Genomic DNA, 20,801 nt, shown 5'->3' on the forward strand with positions numbered 1-20,801 from the left:
AGAGACTGAAGCTGCTGGCTGGGGTGCAGGGATAGCTTCTCCTCAGGAGGCAGCCTCTTCTCTGGGGCAGGGAATTCACTCAGTCACCTTACCTGTGACCTTGAACCAGTAGACCTTTGATGGGCAGAAGGAATACGTACCCCCCTCACCCCGTGGTCTATATAAGGTTTTTAGTGTTTCTCCCGAGGTTACTGATTATTTCCCTCTGTGGCAATTTGGTACATGGCCTCACTGTGTTGCCAATGGGAGTGGGGTCCTTGGGTCCTGAGAAAAGCATTTTCGGGGACCCACAAGGGAGTCTGGTGGTAAGATTTATTTGGGTAAAAATAAGAGGCTGCCCCTATGCTCCCAACGTTTCATCTCCATCCGTCCTGCCATGAGAAAGGTCCAGCCTTGTCTTCACCAAGCCCAGTACAGAGGCCAGTGTCCAAAAGTCTGTGCCATGCTGAAGCTTGGTCTGGGTGAGCCCGTGCCTGTCCCCATCGGCTAGCGTAGCCTGGTCCTGGCTGGGCGCGGCCTAGCCCTGTGCCCAGGCCTGCTTTTGGAGCTCGGTGCTGCTGCTGGTGGCACAGCCGGTGGGACCTCATGGCTGCTATGGAGAAAGGACACAGGGGCGACTGGGGTGAGCATGTGTTACAGAGAGAGACAGAGAGAGAGAGAGCGGGGTGGGGGGTAAAGCTTTGTTAAGCTTGGGTTATATTATCCTGGCCTTGGGAAGGACCAGGAGCCCTTTCAAACTAATCAATCAACTTCTAATCTTTCATGGACTCTGCTGGTTTCTCCCCCTAACCAATCCATTCCCTAGATCTTTTGGGGTTCTGTGTCCCTTATCCAATTGGATCCTTTTTCCAGGTTAGACTGACAGTCATCTATGTTTACCATCTTAGTTCCTACTGAGCATACCTCATAGCAGAAGCACTTCTCCCTGTAATATTTGGCTTCTACTGGGCATGCACCTAGCAGAGGAATTTCTCTTGCTGGTTTTTTCCTAATATAATTTTTTTTTACGTCAAATACTTTAATTTCTCTTCCAGCCATTTATTTTTATTTAGCTTGTGTTCAATGCAAATCAGTTCCAAGCACAATATAGAATCCAAAACAGATGTACAGTGTTCAGATATAAAGCAGAAAAGTGTTCACACACATAGATCTCAAATAGCTTGAGATCTGTTGGATCTGGTTGTTCCCGTATAGGTTTCCAAAGATGGCAAATATTGGGGGCTAGGTAGAAAAAGGTATAAATAGTGATGGAAGGAGACTTGACTTGAGGTGGTAAACACAATACAATGTACAGATGATATATTATAGAATTGTGTACCTGAAACCTATATAATTTTATTAAACAATATTGTCCCAATAAATTCAATTAAAAGTATGAAAAACTAAAGATGGCAAATATTGGTTTAAGACTTAAGAGTGCTATGGCCATGCTGGATACTGTAATAATCTAAGCATCAGTGTGTGACATGTGAACCAAAGGTTTCATGGAGTGTCTATTTCTAAAAAGGCTTTCATATATCAAAGCAGTTGTAAAAAGTTTTAATTTCCAGAATCAAGTAGACTTAGACCATATTCTAACAATTTAAAAACATTGACTGGTATAGAAAGTGTTCCAAATATAGCTATTCTGATTCATAAAGCTTTTAAAAAATGTCTACAGAAAGAGCACAAAACAGTTGTAAATTTAATGCAGGCAAATTGCCAGTCTTCACTTCCCAAATACCTAATATACATTATTTTTGTCTCCTTCATATATTTGCCTCTTAATTTCAAGATTTGTCAAATATGCCTTCAAAACTTATCTAAGTTTTTAAACTGTAAAAATTATTCAACATATGCAGAAATAAAAAGTCGTACTTTAAGAATGATTGATGTCGATGCACTTCTAAACTTCGGAATCAACTTAAGTGATCCAAGTTAGCTTAAAAAATCTGGCGCTCCTATTGGATGGAAATGTGTGATAGGAAATATCTGTCATTTGACTTTTAAGTGTATGTACAAGAATTACTCATGGTTAGATTTGTAGTAGATTAGAATCCATCATTGCCCTGGCACATGTCAATTACTATGTAAAGTCAACTCAATGTCAAATACAAAGCCCTAGAGGAAAGAGTTAAATTCCCAAGAGAATAGTAAAAACTTAACAGTGTAAAACTTTCTGTAGAATATATGAACATTAAATTAAGACTGCTGATGCCCTGGGCAGTGTGGCTTAGTTGGTTGTAGTGTCATCTTGTACACTGAAAGGTGGCGGGTTTGATTTCTGGTCGGGGCACATACCCAGGCTATGGGTTCGGTCCCTAGTTGGGGTATGAACAGGAGGCAACCGATCAATGTTTCTCTCTCACATTGATGTTTCTCTCTCTCTTTCTTCCTCTCTTTAAAGTCTCAATAAAAAACATTAAAAAATAAAAATTTCAAAACAAATTAAGACTGCTGAAATACAAAGGATTTATAGTAACACTTGGTGGTTCCAATATACATATAATTGACATCATGGAAGCTCTTTAAATTACCTAATCATTTTACTGCCTTCTAGGTTTAATGAAGCAAAGTGAAAACCGACTCTCCATTCCACAGTTCATCTTTTCCTTTAGATCCAGGTGAAATTATTATTTTCAGGGTAAAGTTTTAGATGTCCATACTTAAAACTTTTAAGCTACACTTAATCACATCGTTAATTTTCTATGTTGTCTCTTTCTGTCCTTGTACGTGAAACTCCAGCAGACTCACTCTTGGCATTCATTACAGAGTCAAACCTGCAGATACTCTTTAAACCAGTCCAATGGGAGATTCTCAACATTTTCTGCATTTGTAGATTAGAAATTAGTAGATTTGAGAAAGACCTGTTTTCCCTTGCCACATTGAACTTCAAGATGCCATATGGATTAGGCTGTAGAATATGAATTGAACTGTAGATATTTCTTGGCCTGGGTCTCTTAAAAGTAGAGATGTAAAAGAGCAAATAAGACCGCAAGGAGACTGGCTGTTAACTGCGAGGCACATTTGGATGGCACTGTGGTCGGCTCAGGAGGCTCTGGCGTAGTGATCAAAGGAATTTCTGAATAAATCTGCGTGGGTAGAAGCACCACCAAAAACAGCAGCCCCAGAGTGAGCCTGGTCACCATCCGCTTGCTCATTTTGGTCACAGCACTTTGGATTGGGCCCTCCACTTGTGTGTTGGAGGATCTTGGGCTCCTGCAAGGTGCAGGGTGGTAGGTAACTAGCAGGGTCTTAAATCAGGAAGCATCATAATGGCAGTGATGTGGCATGACCCACCCACCTGCTCTCACCACTGCCCACTCACAATCAATTTGTTTTCAAAACAAAATATTTCAGAGTTGTTTAGAGAGCCTGGGCCCTATTACTTAGAAATCTATATTAAAGAAGGTTTCCATTGTCTTTTCTTCCAAGTGACATTCTTTTCCCCCCCCGATTCTTAAAACTATGTTGTTAAAAATTGTTAGCTCTTGTGAGACAACCTCACCCTCTGGATGAGTGAGCAGCAGGATGAAGGAGCAGGAGAGGGCAACTGAAGAGCCTTCAGATCCCTTCTTGGCCACAGTCACTAAGTATCTAGTGCTAAACCTATCTTATTGGCAGCACAGCCACTCAGATCTGCTCCTCTGCCCCCAGGCAGCCCTTCCACATGAATCTTCATGGGCGTTGCTCGGTTGATGGTTGCTTTGAGCCTACAGGAGATTTCTTTTCAAATTGTGGCGACAAGTGTGTTCTGAATGAGGCATTTTACTAGGCCTCTTGATATTTGTATATGGATTTTTTGTTGTTGTTCTTGCTGCCATGTATTTAAAACTATCCTTAAAAAAATAACCCCATTAGACATTGTTATTACTTATCCATACACTACAGTCATTAAATACATTGTTGCTATGATTATTTTGACACTTGAATTTGTTAAGAATAAGAAACGTAAATAATTTTATTCTGCTTTTATTTATTCTCATACTTTTCCTTTCTTTACGTAGATCTGAGTTTTTGATGGGTATCAATTTACCTATTCTTTTGAAGAATTTCTTTTAACATTTCTTGCAAGGCAGGTTTACTGGTGATAAATTCTCTCAATTTCCTTTGTATTAAAAGGTTATTTCTTCTTTACATTTGAAGGATACTTTGTCTGGATACAGAATTCTCGGTTGGCGTGGGTTTTGTGTGTGTGTGTGTGTGTTTTTTTCATTTCAGCACTTTAAATATTTTACTCCGCTCTCACACACATGATTTTTGAGAAGTCTGATATGATTTTTATCCTTGGTCTTCTATAGGTATGATTTCTCTTCCCTTTCCTTACCCTTTGCAGCTTCTTTCAATATTTTCTCTATCCTTGATTTTTTTACAGTTTAAATATGATATGCCTAGGTGTAGTTTTGTGTGTGGTGTTTATCATGCTTGATGTCCACTGAGCTTCCTACATATGTATTATGGTGTCTATCATTAATTTTAAGAAATTATCAGTTATTACTGTTTCAAATATTGCTTCTGTTCCTCTCTCTCTTTGTTCGCCTTTTGGTATTTCCATTAGGTCTAAGTTATACTTTTTGTAATTGTCCTGCAGTTCTTTAGATATTCTGTTATGCCTTTTAAATTTTTTTCTCTTTGCTTTGACCTAATTGGTTCTTTCCTCAGCTGTTTCTACTTTTTTTTTTTAAAGAATAGTTTATTGATTTTCAGAAAGAGAGGAAGGGAGAAAACAGAAACATCAATGTGAGTGAGTAACATCAATCAGCTGCCACCTGCATACCTCCTACTGGGGATCAAGCCTGTAACGCAGGCATGTGCCCTGAACGGGAATCAAACCAGCAACCTCTTGGTGCACGGGAGGACACTTAACCAACTGAGCCATACCAGCCAAGGCTGTGTCTACTTTATTGATGAACATATTAAATGCATTCTTTATTTATGTTGTAGTGTTTCTGATTTCTACACTTGCTTTTGATTCTTTCTTAGTTTCCACCTGTCTGCTTGCATTCCCCATATATTTCTGCATGTTGAGCACTTTTTCCATTAGAACCTTTAGCATAATTATCATATTTATTTTAAATTCTTGGTCTGATAATTCTGGCTTCTCTTCCATAACACAATCTGATTCTATGCTTACTTTTTATTTTTAAACTGTTTTTGTCCTGTAGTATGCCTTGTAATTTTCTGTTGAAAACCACATATGATCTAAAGTAAGTAGGCCTGCAGTGTGAGGTTCTATGTTTATCTGGATGGAGGTTAGGCTGTGCTTTACTGTTTGATGTAACTGAAAATGTCAAGGTTAAAATATACTTTGGCATCCTTGTTTTTGTTTCCCTCTTGTTTTTTGGTTTCCTTATATACTTCTTAAATAAGATCTGAGAGATGGAAGGTTTTTTTGTTGTATGTTTTTGTTATTATAAAGAAATACTTACTGATGTGGTGGTAAGGTATGTGGGGTAGGAGAAGTGTTCTGTAATTCTGTGGTAGTCTTTTAGTGAGCCTGTACTTAGGGACTGTGACCTTCACAAGTGCTACTCAGTATTTTTTGTCTTTCTCCCACTTTGGGTGAGTGAGGAGAGCTAGAGTGCACTGGAGTTGGGTATTTCATTTCCCTTAGGCCAGATAGGCGCTGATAAAAATCAGGCAGACCTTGTTAAGAATAACTGAACACTGGTATATTTTAAAATGGTTTATTTTCCCCTTCTGCTGGTAGCAAAAGGGGATTTTTTTTCTTTCTAATATTCACTGTGGGAACTTGGTGCAGCTCCTGGAGGTAAAGCTTACAAAAGTACGAGTGCACCTTCCATATGCTGAGCCTCCCTGGGGTTTTTAACTCTCAGGCTTGTCCATGCTGAGCCCCCAGCAACTCATTAACTACAGTTTAGGTTTTCCTAACCCCAGTGCTGGTTTCTGTGAAGGTCTTTCTTCCTTAATTTGTGATTTTAAAAAATATCTGCCTATTATCTCTCAATTCCTTGGGGCATCAGTTTGTCCTGCGACCTCAATTCTCTGATGCCTCTAAGAAAAGTTGTTGATTTACAGTTTGTTTAGTGTGTGTATGTGTGTGTGTGTGAATGGTGACTTCCAAGCTCCTTGCATGTGCACTACAAAACCATTTTCTTCAAATGCTGTCTTTTAAAAAACAATTCTCATTCTAGGACACTTTCATTGACCTTAGAGAGAGGAAGGGAGAGTAAGAGAGAGAATGAGAAACATCGATGTGAGAGAGAAACATCAATGAGTTGCCTCCCGTACAGGCCCTGATTGGGATCAAACCTGCAACCTAGGTGTGTGTCCTGACTGGGAATCAAACCACAACTTTTTTTAAAAAAAATGCTAATTTTTAAAAAATATATCTTCATTGATTTCAGAGAGAGGAAGGGAGAGAGAGAGAGAGATAGAAACATCAATGATGAGAGAGTTGTCATTGATCAGCTGTCTCCTGCATGCCCCACTGGGGATCAAGCCAGCAATCGGGGCATGTGCCCTGACTGGGAATCGAACCGCGATCACCTGGATCCTAGGTCGATGCTCAACTGCTGAGCCACGCCCGGCCAAACCGTGCTGTCATTTTTAAAGGCAGTTATTTTCGCTTTAATTTTCTTTCAATACTAAATATAGTGGTTTAAAATATATTTCTAGTGTTTCAATACCTGAGTCTTCAGGGACCTGTTTCTACTTCTGTTTTGGACTGTTGGTTCTCACTCTTCTTACTTTGTTTCCTTATGTAATTGAAAATTGTTTTGTGCTATCCATGGCCTTTGAAAATTATTTCTTTGGATTCCCAGAGGCTCTGGATGAAGATACCTTCCTCCAGAGTTGATCTGAGTTTGCTTCTTTAGGTACCTACTACAGCTCTGTCGTTGGAGACCAGCTGTTCAATTTAGGCACATGTTATGCTGAACTCTTCATGTGTATCATCTCATACTCGCTCAGCCATTGCTAGGGTAGCCAGCTTCTCACAGATGCACCCTGACCCTCTCTCGCTTGTTTTCAGCCTCAGGATTGTGTGGCACCATGGTGAGGATCCTGCAGAAGTGAACTGACATCTACATGCACGACTTAGAAGTGAGTAGGAGTATTGCTCCATGGAATGATCTTTGACCACGGGGAAAAGGGAGCTTGTGATAAATGCTTTCCACTCCCTTCCCTGAGGTGAACATTTCTCAAGTGTGTTCTCCATCAGCTCCTCAGAGGGTCTCGCTGGTATTGATGTCCAGTTGTCCACAGGAATCCACCAGCTTGATAACACATCCTTGTACCGGTTTTTCGCCCTTCCCAATTTTATCTTCCCTGCTCCCCGGGATCCGTTCTTAGAATAACATCACCTGCCATTTCTGTCTCAGGTTCTACTAAAACATGCACCAGCTATAACTGTATTAGCTGGCAAAGCTGACAAAAACCTTTGTCAGGTTCAAAAAAGTTTGCCTCAACAAAGCTCAGTCTCTCTTTACAATACCCACCTATGAGTCATAGGCCAGGGCTGGAAAAAACAGCCTGGAGCATGTCTGAACCAATGCCTGGCTCTTGGGGAGATGCTGGCTCTGTAATACCCTTTTAACTTCAGGCCAGGTTTTAGATGATGTGCTTGTGTAAACAAAAAAGGCAGAAATGCACAGAGGTGGCATTATTCTTGTATTATGAACAGCTCATATGGATATCATGAGGAAACAAAGTCGAAAGCCTGACATACCACTTAGTCAAATGAATTGATTGCTGGATTTTAGGCCTGTTCTTTGGAAGGAATTAAGAGGAGCCAGAATAATAGAGGAAAAGTCCTCATAAATCTTTTATCTAAAAATGCGCAGCAGGAGTTTAAGGATTGAAAGAGCTTTAAGGATGCTTGAAAGGCCAGACACTCTAAGGTTGGCATGAAAACAAACATCCCAGAAAAGAGGAGTACTAGGCTGTGAATAAAATGTAGTCCTAAAATGCTGGCTCAGCTTCTTTCCTGTCTGTGAAACCTTGTTTCTAGTGACTTAACTATTTGAACTATAATTTTCTTGTCTGGAATTTGAGGATAATTTTGATCTAATGATATATCATAAAGTTCCAATGATGTAATGTCCATAAATAAAAATTAACAAAAGCCAAAAATTTAGTGATAGCAGACTAGGTACCAGGATCAGGGGCCCTGGGCCCTGGAGATGACTCTGCCATGGTCCTTGCCTTTGAAGAATTCCCAAAGTATGAAGACAGAGACAGGCACACATGGGAATATATAGCAGACAATGCCATTGATGGGAGACAGAAAAATCCCAGGGATCTAGAAGAGAAGCCATCAGTTTTTCTGGGTGTGGGAAATGAGAAGTTGACACCTAAGCTAGAAGTAGGCTCTTAGTTTTCTTCATGCATAGGAAGAAGGGAAATGTGCGGGGGGAAGCCAAGGGCATTCTAAGAAGATGAAAGAGCAGAACTAAGAAGTTAGAAACAATGCAGAGAATACGTTTGAGTTGGGTCTTGTAAAATTCGAAGTTCCAATGGAGGCTCCAGTGTTATTATTCAGTAAGTGGTTGGAATTAGGAGTTAGAGACTCAGGTGAGGGAATAGACCTAGACATAAGGTTTTGGGAGCAATTTGCATGTGCATAATTGTTGCCGTGAGAGTGGAAAAACTGCTCAGAGAAGGCAAGAGTACTGAGTGATGCAATAATTGGCTCAAGGACGGAAACCTGTGGAATACCAACATTTAAAGGATGGAGAAAGGGAGATGAAACAGAATGTTACATTGGAAGCTTTCACTGAGGCAACGAGAGAAAATAGATATAAAAATTACAAAGTGAGGTATCGGATTACCAGACAGATATGTAAAAGTAGGTGCCTAAGAATATTTAGCTAGCTCTCATGTTAACAATTAAAATACAAAGGCATCTCCTGAGATTGACAGGAGAACTTAACGATGATTTCTTTGGAAAAAGTCTGTCCTGGGATTCCTATGATTTCTCACTCAAGTCTGTTCAGAGGAGCTGCAAAGGAGGTCACGTGGAAAGGCTGGTATGTAAATCTTGTATTTAGAATTGGGGGGACAAGTGACTGCATTTAGCACATGCCTAAGGAAACCTAATGGGAGGGAGAGGCCATCTGAGCTGGCCTGTGGTAGCAGTAAAATGAGAGATGCTTGATTCTAGAGAAGGGATGTGAACCTCAGGATAAGATGTTAATTTGGTGTAATTTTAAAAGTTATCTTGATCAAGAGACCTTATGTCAGAAGAGTTCCAGTTGGGACTTCAGTCTGGAAGCCTCCAAAAACCCACTAATATGCTTATGAGAGAAAGAGCCAGCTTTATATTCTGGCCAAGCCCAAAGGCAACAGAACCATCTTGAGGAAGAACTAGTAAAGGCAGAAGCTTCTCATTCCTCTTCTTTCCTGCTTTCATTTGGGCCCCCAACTCAATCCTAGCAGGTTAAAAAACAGCAGCTAGGAGGAGGTAACAGAGAAAGAGAGAAAGGTGACCCCATCTTCCTTGATGGTAGTTTATCTGCTTTTAGTAATGACCTTTAGGATATGAGAAAAGGAAATGAGCTGTTATACCTTTGAATTAAGATTGAGATGTCAATCAACATATTGAACTAGAAATTTCTAATGGAGACTCTATGACTTAAGTAATTTTTTGATTTTATGTGTTTCCCAAGTGTAACTGTGTTTTTTTGTTTTTGTTTTTGTTAATCTAGGCACATGGGAAAGGGACCTCGCAATAAAAAGTATAGGCCTGGCCTGTGTGGCTTAGTTGGTTAGGCATTGTCCATGTACTGAAAGGTTTGTCAGTTTGATTCCCAGTCAGGGTATATATCCAGGTTACGGTTTGATCCCCCATTGGTGTGCATGTGGGAGGCAACCAATTGAGGTTTCTCACTCACATTGATGTTTCTCTGTCTCTCTCTCAGTCTCCCTTCCTCTCTCTCTAAAATCAATAAAAACATATTCTCAGGTAAGAATGAAAAAAGTATAAATGGACAGTGAGGTACCAATATAAATTTGCATTTTGCATATATCCCATGAGTTGTGTTTTTTCCAAGGCTTGATGTGAACAAGATCAGACAAAGAAAGAATTAAAAGCCAGAAAAGAAGTGAATAACATTAGACTTGTAGAAACCAAGGGACAAAATATATAAGCTGGTGCAGGAGATAATTATTTTCATCCTAACAATGAGGACGAGCTGGATGAACCACAAAATCATAGTTTTAATTTTTTTTAAAACCCATCAGAGCTCTGAGGATTCAAAGGATCCTAAATAAACTAAATCCAAAGACATGAGCCCTTTATAAGAAAGAATAGTCTTACAGCTGTTTTAATTGCTGGATACATAATGGAAAGGGAAGGAAAGAGTTTAATGAGAAGCCAGCCTTACTCTTAATGAACATGGCTGCATATAGACTGACATGACAGTTCAGAATTTTGAAGAGTCCCAGGCAGAGTGATTCTACATACAATCACCAACTCTTTCCCATGGGCCTTTTCCATATCACCCACCACACCTGGGCAGTGTGCTGAAAGTGAGGGCAGGGTGGAAGAACTGAGAGAGATTTCCCTCTGATACCAGGGGACTTTCTAAGAGCAAAGCAGTGGTACAGCAAGACAAAGGTAGAAGAGGAAACAGAAAAGTTTCTCTGGATCTTTACTAAGTGCAGTTTAATGGCCAAATAAGGGTTAGTAACAGGCCTGTAGAATAGTTCTTTCAAGATATGGAGAGCCAGCAAAGAATACTCTCCAGGTACCCAAATATTTTACAGACTGTAAATGAGAGAGATACCCCACAATTTGGAATGATAGTGCCTAGAGAATTCTTAAGGTTATCACAGGTATGCAGATTCTAAGGCCTGCTGAAGGAAAATACCTGATCCTACCTTCAAAATATTTGGAACAATTGGAAAGGTGAATGTAACTAATGTTGCAAAAAAGCCCAGATCTAGCTCAAGTGCAGAGTAGATTTATTCAGTCCACAAACTTTAGCAGCATGGCATAAAATGAGAGATTTTTTTTCTGTTTTTAAATATTATTTACTTCAGTCTTTACTGTTCTTTTATATATGATGTCCTGTATACACTTAAAATTATTAAATATGAGGAGACGCAAGAAAATGTCAGCTATAAAAAAGGGTCAGTAGGAGACACACAGATGGTCCAGATGTTGAAATTATCTGCTAATAAGGACTTTAAATTAAACATTATACATATATTAAATATTTCAGCCAAAAAAGTAAAAAAAGGAACTACATGGGAATATTAGAAATAAAAAAATAATGTATCACAAATAAAGAATTTATTCAGTGGCTTGAATAGCAATCTGGGTACAGCAGAAGAAATTATCCATGAATTGAAATATAGGTCAATGCAATTATTTAAACTAAAACTAAAACTAATAATAGAAAAAACAAAACAAAAACACACACACAAGCAAAGTATCCGAGACATATGGGATAATATCAAAAGGCCAAGGACATATATAACTGGAGTCTCAGAAGGAGAAGAGGGGGAGAGAAGAGTAGAAGGAATGTTTGAATAGATGATGGCCTAAAAGTTTTCAAAATTGATGAAAGGTGTCAACTGACAGATCCTAAAGCTCAGCAAACCTCAAGTAGGATAAATTAAGGAAAATAACACTTAAATACATCATAATCAAACTGATAAGTACTAACAATAAGAATTAAGTTTTAAAAACGGCTAGATTAAAAAACAACAAATGTACTGTGAACAACAAGAAGGATGACTGACTTCTTATCACAAACAATGGAGAGAGAAGAGACAATGGTACAACATCTTTCAGTGCTGAAAAAAAGGAAAACACCGTCAACCTCAAATTCTATATCCATCCTTGGCCAGTGTGGCTCAGTTGGTTGGAGTGTTGTCCATAAACCGAAAAGTCACAGGGTAGATTTCCAGTCTTGTCGATGTTTCCCCCCCACTCCCTCTCTTCCTTCCTCTCTCTCTAAAATCAATGAACATATCCTTGGGTAAGGGTTAAAAATTTCCTCTATCCAGTAAGATTATCCTTGCTTTTTTTTTTCAGATAGATAAGAGCAAGGATAATTGTCCTTCATCACATCTGAACTACAAAAGAAATAGAGAATATATTTATGATTCTTGATGGAAGCCTAGTTTTTCAAGAAGGAATGCTGAGTACCACAAAAGGTAAAACTATGGATAAATATAAAAGATCTTTATATTTTCTTTAAACTTCCCTAATGGACTATTGACTGTCAACACAAGAATTTTAGCAATATTGTCTGAATGTGAAGAATTAACCCATAGTCTGATCTGTCCTGTGGGACAGGAGACAGAAACTCAGCTGGGGTGGTATGTTCTAGCCCGGTCAATGAGGAAGTTTGTGTGGTCAAGATTGGTGTGGCTGTGGCCAAGGAGAGAACCTGATATTAGTTAAATGCAGGGAGTTGAGCAAATAAGCAAATAATTTGAGGATAGTGGGAGCCAGTTTGTTACTGTTCAGATGAGCCTTACAAGTATGGAAAGAGAGGAGGCCATAATAAACCCTGGCATGTTTGGCTAGAATGGGAGGTATTGGTGTGAACTCATGGTTGTGTATATCTATCTATCTACCTACATGTGTGTATAATATATATATATATACATATTATACACACACACACACACACACACACACACACACACGTAGGTATCTGTCTACATTTATATGTGTGTTTGTGTATGTATATATACACAAACACACATATAAATAAATAAGTAGAAATATAGATATTTGTGTATACACCCATATGTATTTCCTAGCTTTGCTATTGAGCAGACCTAGAACCAATGATATGTCAGGAGCAAAGAACAGACCTAGATTTTGCTTCCTAAATACCATTATCCATGAAAAGAAATCAGAACTTCTTAGAGAAATAATAAATTCTTGGACTGAGTAAGGGAAAGTACAACGTGAGAGTGTACTATCTTCCTGGGTCAGAAAATAAGAATGATCAGAGAACGTCAAAAGATAGGAGAGACACATATGTGAGTCTGCTTGGGTGAACTCCTACTAGCTAAATCCAGCAATTCAAGCATTAAAATAAATAGTGATATAACAGGTTATGACCCACTGAATAAAATAAGAATTCATGTTTTCATGTTAATATAAATATGAATGAGTGGAAATGAAGGAAAAACTCTTTCTTATGGTCGGATGCCAACTAATAAAGGTAAAAGTAGTATGAGCATTAGAAAAATCACCATTTCAGCATCATCGTAATATTAAATAATTCAGGCAAGAATCATCAATAGAAATTAAAACTATCAGGGAAAATATGAATAGGAACAATATATTTACATATTGTCAGAGCATCTTCCCACAAATTACTTATTAATTAATAAGTACAAAATACTTAGTAATTAACTTTAGAGTGGAGTCACCTGGCAGACTCCATTTTAATCAAGAGATGAAAGTTGGCATCACCAGTAATAGCACAAATTTACATTATATGCTCCCTGATATGTTTCATTGAGAAGAACAGCATTACTTTTGTGGCATTTCTGCAACAACAACAAAAATGTAATCTGAATGCAATTATGAGGAAATGTCAAATAGACCCAAACAGACAATTATTCTACAAAGTAGCTGACTGTACATAACAATTATTTTTATTTTTAAAGAAGCAGTCATATGAGCCACCAGCTTCCATCCCAGTTCAGTATACAAATGGGAAGCTTTCAATAGGGCAAGACGAATAGGGGGAGGGGTTAGGTAGAGCAGGTAACATCCATTTAGGGCCTTGCTTTATAGTCAGTGAGCTACTCCTTTACGAAAAAAATCGTTATGAAAATGAAACATAACATTCTCATCTTTTTTAAAAAAATTACTGATTTAGAGAGAGAGGAAGAGAGGGGGGAGTCGGTGGTGACATGGAGCACATGGCAATTAGGGGAAAGAAAGTACCTACTGGGAGAGTGGGGACTCTGAAGGGCAGTGAAGGACACTGCTCCCTGCCGTAGTGCAAAGGAAGGGAGATGTTAATGGGAGGAGAGAAAGCCCAACCCAAATTTTTGTCTTCTTTCGATTTTTTCTTTTGGTGGACTTGGCCATCTGCATTGCAACCCTGGAAAATCATCCAAAGAACTGTTGTCCTATGCAAAGAAGGTAATTCCCAATCCCTTGAAAAGAGGTAATAGCCGGTCAAGACGGTTTCCAAGGGAGTAAGTGTGAGGTTGCAGCAGTCACCCATCTGATCACCTCACTAAAGAAAACCATTCCTACCCAGGAGGGTGGCTGCCCTATCAGGTAGATGTGGCTGGAAATTCATCCGGGTCCCAGAAAGATCTCACAAAAAGCCACAGATTCTGGCTGTACTATTGCCTCAGAAACCTGTCTGCCTGTGCTATCTGATCACCCCGAGGCCAGCCCCTGAAAGGAGCACTGTCTCCGAATGAGATCTGAGACACTGGAGTCTCAGATAAGTAAAAAGCAAAACAAAGCAAAAACCTTGTTCTACAGCCAGTTAATAATGCTTCCTATAAGGAGCCAGGAAGACAGAAGAAGTTGTTTCATCAAACGAAGGCTGGCAGAGAGAAGAACATGTTTAGAAGGCTTCGCAGTGTCCATAGAGCTTTTAATTCTCTTGTCTCCCCAGATGCAGGGAGGGAGGCCCTGCATTAGGATGCCTGGGGGCAGTTGCCTACAGCTCTGCGCTTGTGCGGCGAGGCCCTGAAGGGCGGACTACAGACCCACAGTTGTGGGTTGCACTTTGAGCAATGCGATTTACTAAATGAGGGCACCCTAGGTGCCACAGCGCTGACGCATTAGGATGCTGAGGGATGGAGAATGAATGTAAGCAACATCTGGAGGGGCCTTATGGGGGCCAACATATCTCAGTATTTGCGGGACTCTCCTAGTTTTAAGTGCCATGCCTCAAACACCCCCTCAGTCCCAGGCAAATCTAGATGTCTGGTCACCCACCCAGTGAGTCAGCCTCAGTAATTTGTAAGGCTTTTTTCAAACCCTAAACCCTTTTATTCTGAAGCTTGTATCTGTAAGTCCAGCTCCGCCTCTGTGAACTCTGAACTTGATATGATAGAAAACCTTAATGGTGGCACTAGCTTGGTCCAGAGGGCAGAGTGTTGGACTGGGAACTGGTGGTTCTGCCAGTAAACAACTCTGTGATCTTGGGGAAAATCTCTCTTCTCTGAGTCTTGTTTTTTCCCCCTCAGAATGAAGGAACTCACATGGATATTTTATTAGATTCTTCTGAACTCTACTGTACCATGGCTTTTGCCTGTGAATTTAAAGTGTCTTATGTGAGTCTAAGAAGATGCTCTTGGCTACCAATTCTCTGCTTCTCTGTGTGTGTGTGGAGGGGAGTGGTGGAGGGAGGGAGATGGAGAAAACATGTGGGTAGAATGAAACAAGGGATGTAGAAAGCACAGCAAAACAATTCCGAGAAATTCTGAGTTTTAATTCCAAGGAGACCAGAGGACCTGTTCTATGCCTATTTGCTTACCACTGCAGAATTCCTTTTAGACGCATAACAAGGAAGATCCCTCCTTTCCCCACCTTAGGCCCAGAGTGGGAAAGAAGTTTGTCCAAAGTTACACAGTAAACCAGTGGCAGACATAAGAAGTAGAGCTGATGTCTCCTAGACTGTGCCGTTTCCTGGGAGGCCGTGCTGCTTGAGAAATTCCCCAATGAGAGTAACTGCTCTCTTCCATCATGTTGAACCAAAGAGGGGAGCATTATGCTGATAAAAAAAAATATGGTAGACAGGGCTTCCTTTCCAGCCTCCTGCTCTTCTCCCCACTCACTGCCCAACCCTTGGCATTGTTGACAATTTCAGATATGGGTCAAATACAGGAAGGGGAAGTCAAGGCTGTACCTTAAAAATTAATTGTTCAAGTACTAGGTCATTTCAGGGTAATGTGCCGTGAAATTACGCTATTCTCCAGAAGAATTTTCATAAAGTTTAATATGCCATGACCACATTCCTTTTCCACTGGTGTTAGCTTTTTCTGAAAGTACATAGAGAGTCTTTGGAATCCGGGGGGGGGGGGTGCAAACATTGCTGCAGACGGAGCAGGACGTGTCGGGCGGGGCTCTGAGGGCAGTAGATGTCACCCGGTCGCATGCCCCGTTTCCAAGGCATGTCCCATCAAAGCATAGCCCGCTGGTATCCGGGGAGGCGAGCGCAGGAGAAGCCATTAGTCTTGGTGCCTTTTCAGTGTTATTCACACTGGGGTAATGAGATTATTGGAATATTTTTTTTCCTAATGAGAATGAGACAGAATACCTTGGTCTCTAAATGATTTAGTCACAGAGGAAACACATTACTCTTCCCTTGATTGCTGTCAAATGCTGGAAAATTGGAATATTATACTGATATTTATCGTGATGGGCAATATTTTTCCTGCCTTCTCGGTGTCAGATGAGATGGGAAAAGTATTCGTCTGAAAAGCAGACTCTTTTACAAGGTTTGTAAGAAAGGAAGACAGATGAAGATGCAGGATAAAGAACAGGGGGCGGAGGTTGAAGGAGCATAATTGGACGATGCCTTTTTGCTATTTCTTCTTTTTTTCATCAGTGAAACTATCCCCTGTTTTAATTTCCTACAGACTTCTCTTTTAGTTAGCTCACCAGTGCCTGGGGCTAATTAGACGCTGTTTAGATTCAGAATAGAAGGTTAATTTCAAGGGGAAATGGGTGTTTGTGTTGGTCTGGAGGTTATTAGTGGCAGCTAGTTAATTTGTGTTTCTTGGAAAGAAATAGTATCCTCGAGAGGGAGAATTCCTTGTAGAGGGAAAGAAGGTTTTTGCACACTTACTCTCAAGAACCTTTCACCTGAGACTTGTCAGCCCAAAGTTTATGCAGCCAGTAGAGACTAATTGGGTGACCTAATATATTGATATGCAACCCAGGTCCTAGGTGGCTTTTGTAGCCAAGCTGGACAAAGAAATCTTGAGGTCTAACTCCTGGTCGTGCCCCACCCCCAAACACCCTCCAAGAAGGTCTGAAACTTCTGAAAGCAAACAAAAAATTTTAACGAGTGAAACCCTCTCTGTCATCATTATGAGTTGGCTTTTGGAGGGAGAGGTCACTGTGTTGACACATCACGATCAGGAAATTTTAGCATTCGCAATGCAACAGGTGGGACAGCCTTACAGCATTAGCATTGGTCCTGCAATTTACAGACACAACAGTTTTAGATTCATTCAGGGATCCTGTTATGCATTAGAAATTCAGGTTGTGCTCCTGATTCCATTAGTTGGGGTGAGGACCTATTCATCTGCATTTTAACAGGCTCCCAGGAGACTTCGTTGCAGCCATGGGCAGAAACTATGGCTCTTACAGGGGAAGGAGAGGCTCTAAATGCCTAGGAGAGTAGAGGAGGGCCCAGCAATAAATGCAAAAGACAACATGGGAATAAATGAGATGCCTGATTGTGGATGTATCATGTGGCCAAACTTTAGGCCTAGAAACCTCTGGGAGCAGTTCTACATTTCATTATCAACTCATCTGTCATTTTGTACCACAGTGTCCTCCGGGATTAGGGATTGTATCTTCTTACCCAGAATCCCTGGAAAGAAATTCTTTAGTACCAGGATTCATTTAGTTACAACTCCTCAATGAAATTCCTCATCCCTGGCCAAGAATCCCTTCTTTCAAACTAACGTATAGCTCTATGGCAAACAGTAATGTCCAACTAGTAGTATTTGTGTCTATAATTTAGCCCCAGCTGAACTAATGTACACAGTTTAAGACCAGAAACCATATATCTTGTTTATTTCTGTATCTCATCCCTGAGTCTTGCCTATAGTTGGTGCCATATCCCTTAGTCCTGAATTAATTAAGTGGACAAAAAGTGCCCCAGGGAGAGAGACCACCTAGTGCAGTGAGGGGCCCTCGACTGCACCCTGGCGTATTCCCCCTTTCTGTCTCTTCTCATTTCTTTCTTTCCCTACTCTGATGTCCCTTCCCCACCTCCAGCATCCCAGGTTCCCAGACAATGGCATGGAGTTTTCTTCTTTTTTTAAAAAATATATCTTTATTGACTTCAGAGAGAGGAAGGGAGAGGGAGAGAGAGAGATAGAAACATCAATGATGAGAATCATTGACAGGCTGCCTCCTGGACGCCTCCAATGGGGTCGAGCCCGCAACCCGGCCATGTGCCCTGACCGGGAATCGAACAGCGATCTCCTGGATCCTAGGTTGATGCTCAACCCCTGAGCCACCCCCTGCCAGGCTTGTCATTTCTTTTATCTCCTCTTCTTCATTCTTTTTTCTAGCTCAGGCGCACAGTAGGAACATTATTTAGCTCATTCCCGGTCCGTGTTCTTATTGCTGCTGGGGTCCATGGTAAGGCTTGGGGGTTCTAGCATTGTTTTGCATCCGAACGCAAATGCTTTCCCTGGAAGTGTATTCTAGTCACCCTTAGTTTCCAGAGAGCTTGCATCTCACCCCCACGAAACCACTTATTTGTAATATATCAATGTATTGACACGGTTGGAGAGAAAGGCTGTTTTGAGGTAAGATGGGAATTCCAAAGGAGTGAGCACTAATTGTGCCAGTGATTGTTTATTTATTGGCTAGGGCGTAATTATGCTTTATGGGTTTGTGCATTTGCTTCCAGGTTGCTACATGGCTGTGCTCTTGGGATTAGACCCGGGCAGTGTGTGTGGTCACTGAGTCTCAAACTTCCAACGCAATCAGGCGGAACCTCCTGGAGAAGGTGGTGACCTTGCTCCCGAGGGATGCTGAGAGGTGCAGGGCGTGGCCTACTCTGGACTCTTTATTTTTTGTCTTCTTGGAGGGGTGCAAATACCATGTGGGTCCATTGTGTGGCCCAAAAGTAAATGGGTATAGCCGATGAGTAGTGGCCAGGTCCTGGAAAATTAGTACTGGGATGTGTGGCAAGCGTTCAGAGATGTATGACAAGCATTGTGTATTTAGAGATGTGCACAAGCATCACCCATTCAGAGATGTGATGCCAGCATTGCCCATTGAATGTCCCCTTTATTTTGCAAGGACCTGAGCTCCACAGTGGCACAGCTAATGATGAACACCTGAAGGGTCATGCAAGGGCACTTTTAAGGCAAACTCATCTGACCTCTGTAAATCCAGCCACACAGAATAGATACAAGGCTCTGTCCCTGACTGGTTAGCAGTCATTTCCTGGCAGCTTGGCTGAGATCACCTTGGACCCCTTCATGGACTCCCCCCCATTCTGAGGATCGGGGAAGATGAAACACCGGGCACTTGTCTCCCACAATCTCCCTGCAGCCTTCAACGCGGAGATGGGTCAGCACAAAACCAGAAGCCCAGTGGGCTCTGCGGGCCTGCAGCACCCTGCTCCTTGCAGTGGACCAGGGTGGAGTTGGGGTGAGTTTAGTTTCGACTGTTGTGTTACATGGCTGGAGGCTGTCTCTGGGAGAGTGAAGAGTTGATGTGGGAAAACGGCTGAGCATGGGAGAAATGGGTTTTCATGAAAGTGATTTGCCCAATTTTTTTTCTTATACATTTTTAGAGCAGATTTATTACTAATAAAAGTGCTGGCTGGACAAAGCTCTCCCATCCTGTGCGTTCGCTTTTTTGTCTCGAATGTTTTAAAATCTCTCTAGGTGTTTTGTCTCTCTGATATCGGCTGGCAGAGAAACCTAGGCAGCCTGGATTCCCCGTCCACAGCCGCGAAGGCTTCGCTGTCCACCGGCTGCCCTGCCTGGCCAGCTCCAGCCCTGCAGGCCCCCCGCAGCGGGGGTGCAGCACCAGATGGAGAGAGGAAGGCAGACCCAGCAAGGATCCTCCCTAAGAGGAGCGCGCGAACAGCCCAGGGAAGAGAAAGATGGTGCTGGACCAGTTGGACAAGAGCCCAGCTCTGAGTTACGCTTCCCATTTGGGCAAAATCAAATCACAAATGAGAACAGTAGGGAGCCGAGAGCCAGCTGGAGACAAAGGGGTGTTAGCACTGGGGTGGGGGCTGTGAGACAAGCAAAGCTCGGAAGAGATTTCACAAGTCTGGCCTGGCATGGACAGCTGCCACCCAGGCTCCAGGCAGGGAACATTGTGACAGCTCAGTGAGCCTCCCCCTGTCGCAGCCCAGGGCCTGGGAAGGCAAGAGAGGCCCCCAGAACTCCTGGCCCCCATCTTTTAGCCTTCCCTGTCCATCCATGGTGGTTTAGGGAGTCCTTCCATGACCCCTTCCTTAGGCAACTGACAGCAGTGGGAGGAGGGGAAAGGGAGAGGAGGGCAGAGAGAGGAGCGGGACAGTGTCAGATCCAGAGTTTCGGAGCAGAGGCTGCTCCTTCCGTCCCCACCTCTGGGACACTGCTTCTCCACCAGCAGCTGAGACATTCCTTCTGGAGGGCTTGGCTTCTCCGATCTCAAGAATGTGGAACAGAAAGAGAAATCAACGTCCTTGTCCTGCCACGCATACCGCTCGCGCTGTCCCATTCTGGGTTAGCAGATCACCCCGCCTGCGTCCTGACTGCGCTCTCATCCGGAAAGAGCACTGCACGCTCCAGGCCGGAGAGCTTTCTCCCCCTGCCTCTTACCCCACAACTCAGAAGATTAAAGACTTCTTCCTCCCGCACCCCACTGAGAAGCCAGAGTAACACCAAGTGCCATTTAGTTATTTGTGTTAACAGGTGATCTGACTTCTTGCTCTGACTTGAGGCTCCCTAGGTATTATCTCACCTGGGTAAAGATAAATAGGGCTAAAAAAGATCCTAGTGAGTGGAGAAGACAGAGGATTAATTTATCTGAAGCATGTTATGCCATACACATACATTATATATTAAAATATAAATATATAGATATATATAATATGCCATATATACATATATGTATATATTATGTTATATATGTATTTATATATACATGCATATAGGTATAT

Source organism: Miniopterus natalensis, chromosome 19 (assembly GCF_054644295.1).
Source record: "Miniopterus natalensis isolate mMinNat1 chromosome 19, mMinNat1.hap1, whole genome shotgun sequence".
In the NCBI taxonomy this organism is placed as follows: domain Eukaryota; kingdom Metazoa; phylum Chordata; class Mammalia; order Chiroptera; family Miniopteridae; genus Miniopterus; species Miniopterus natalensis.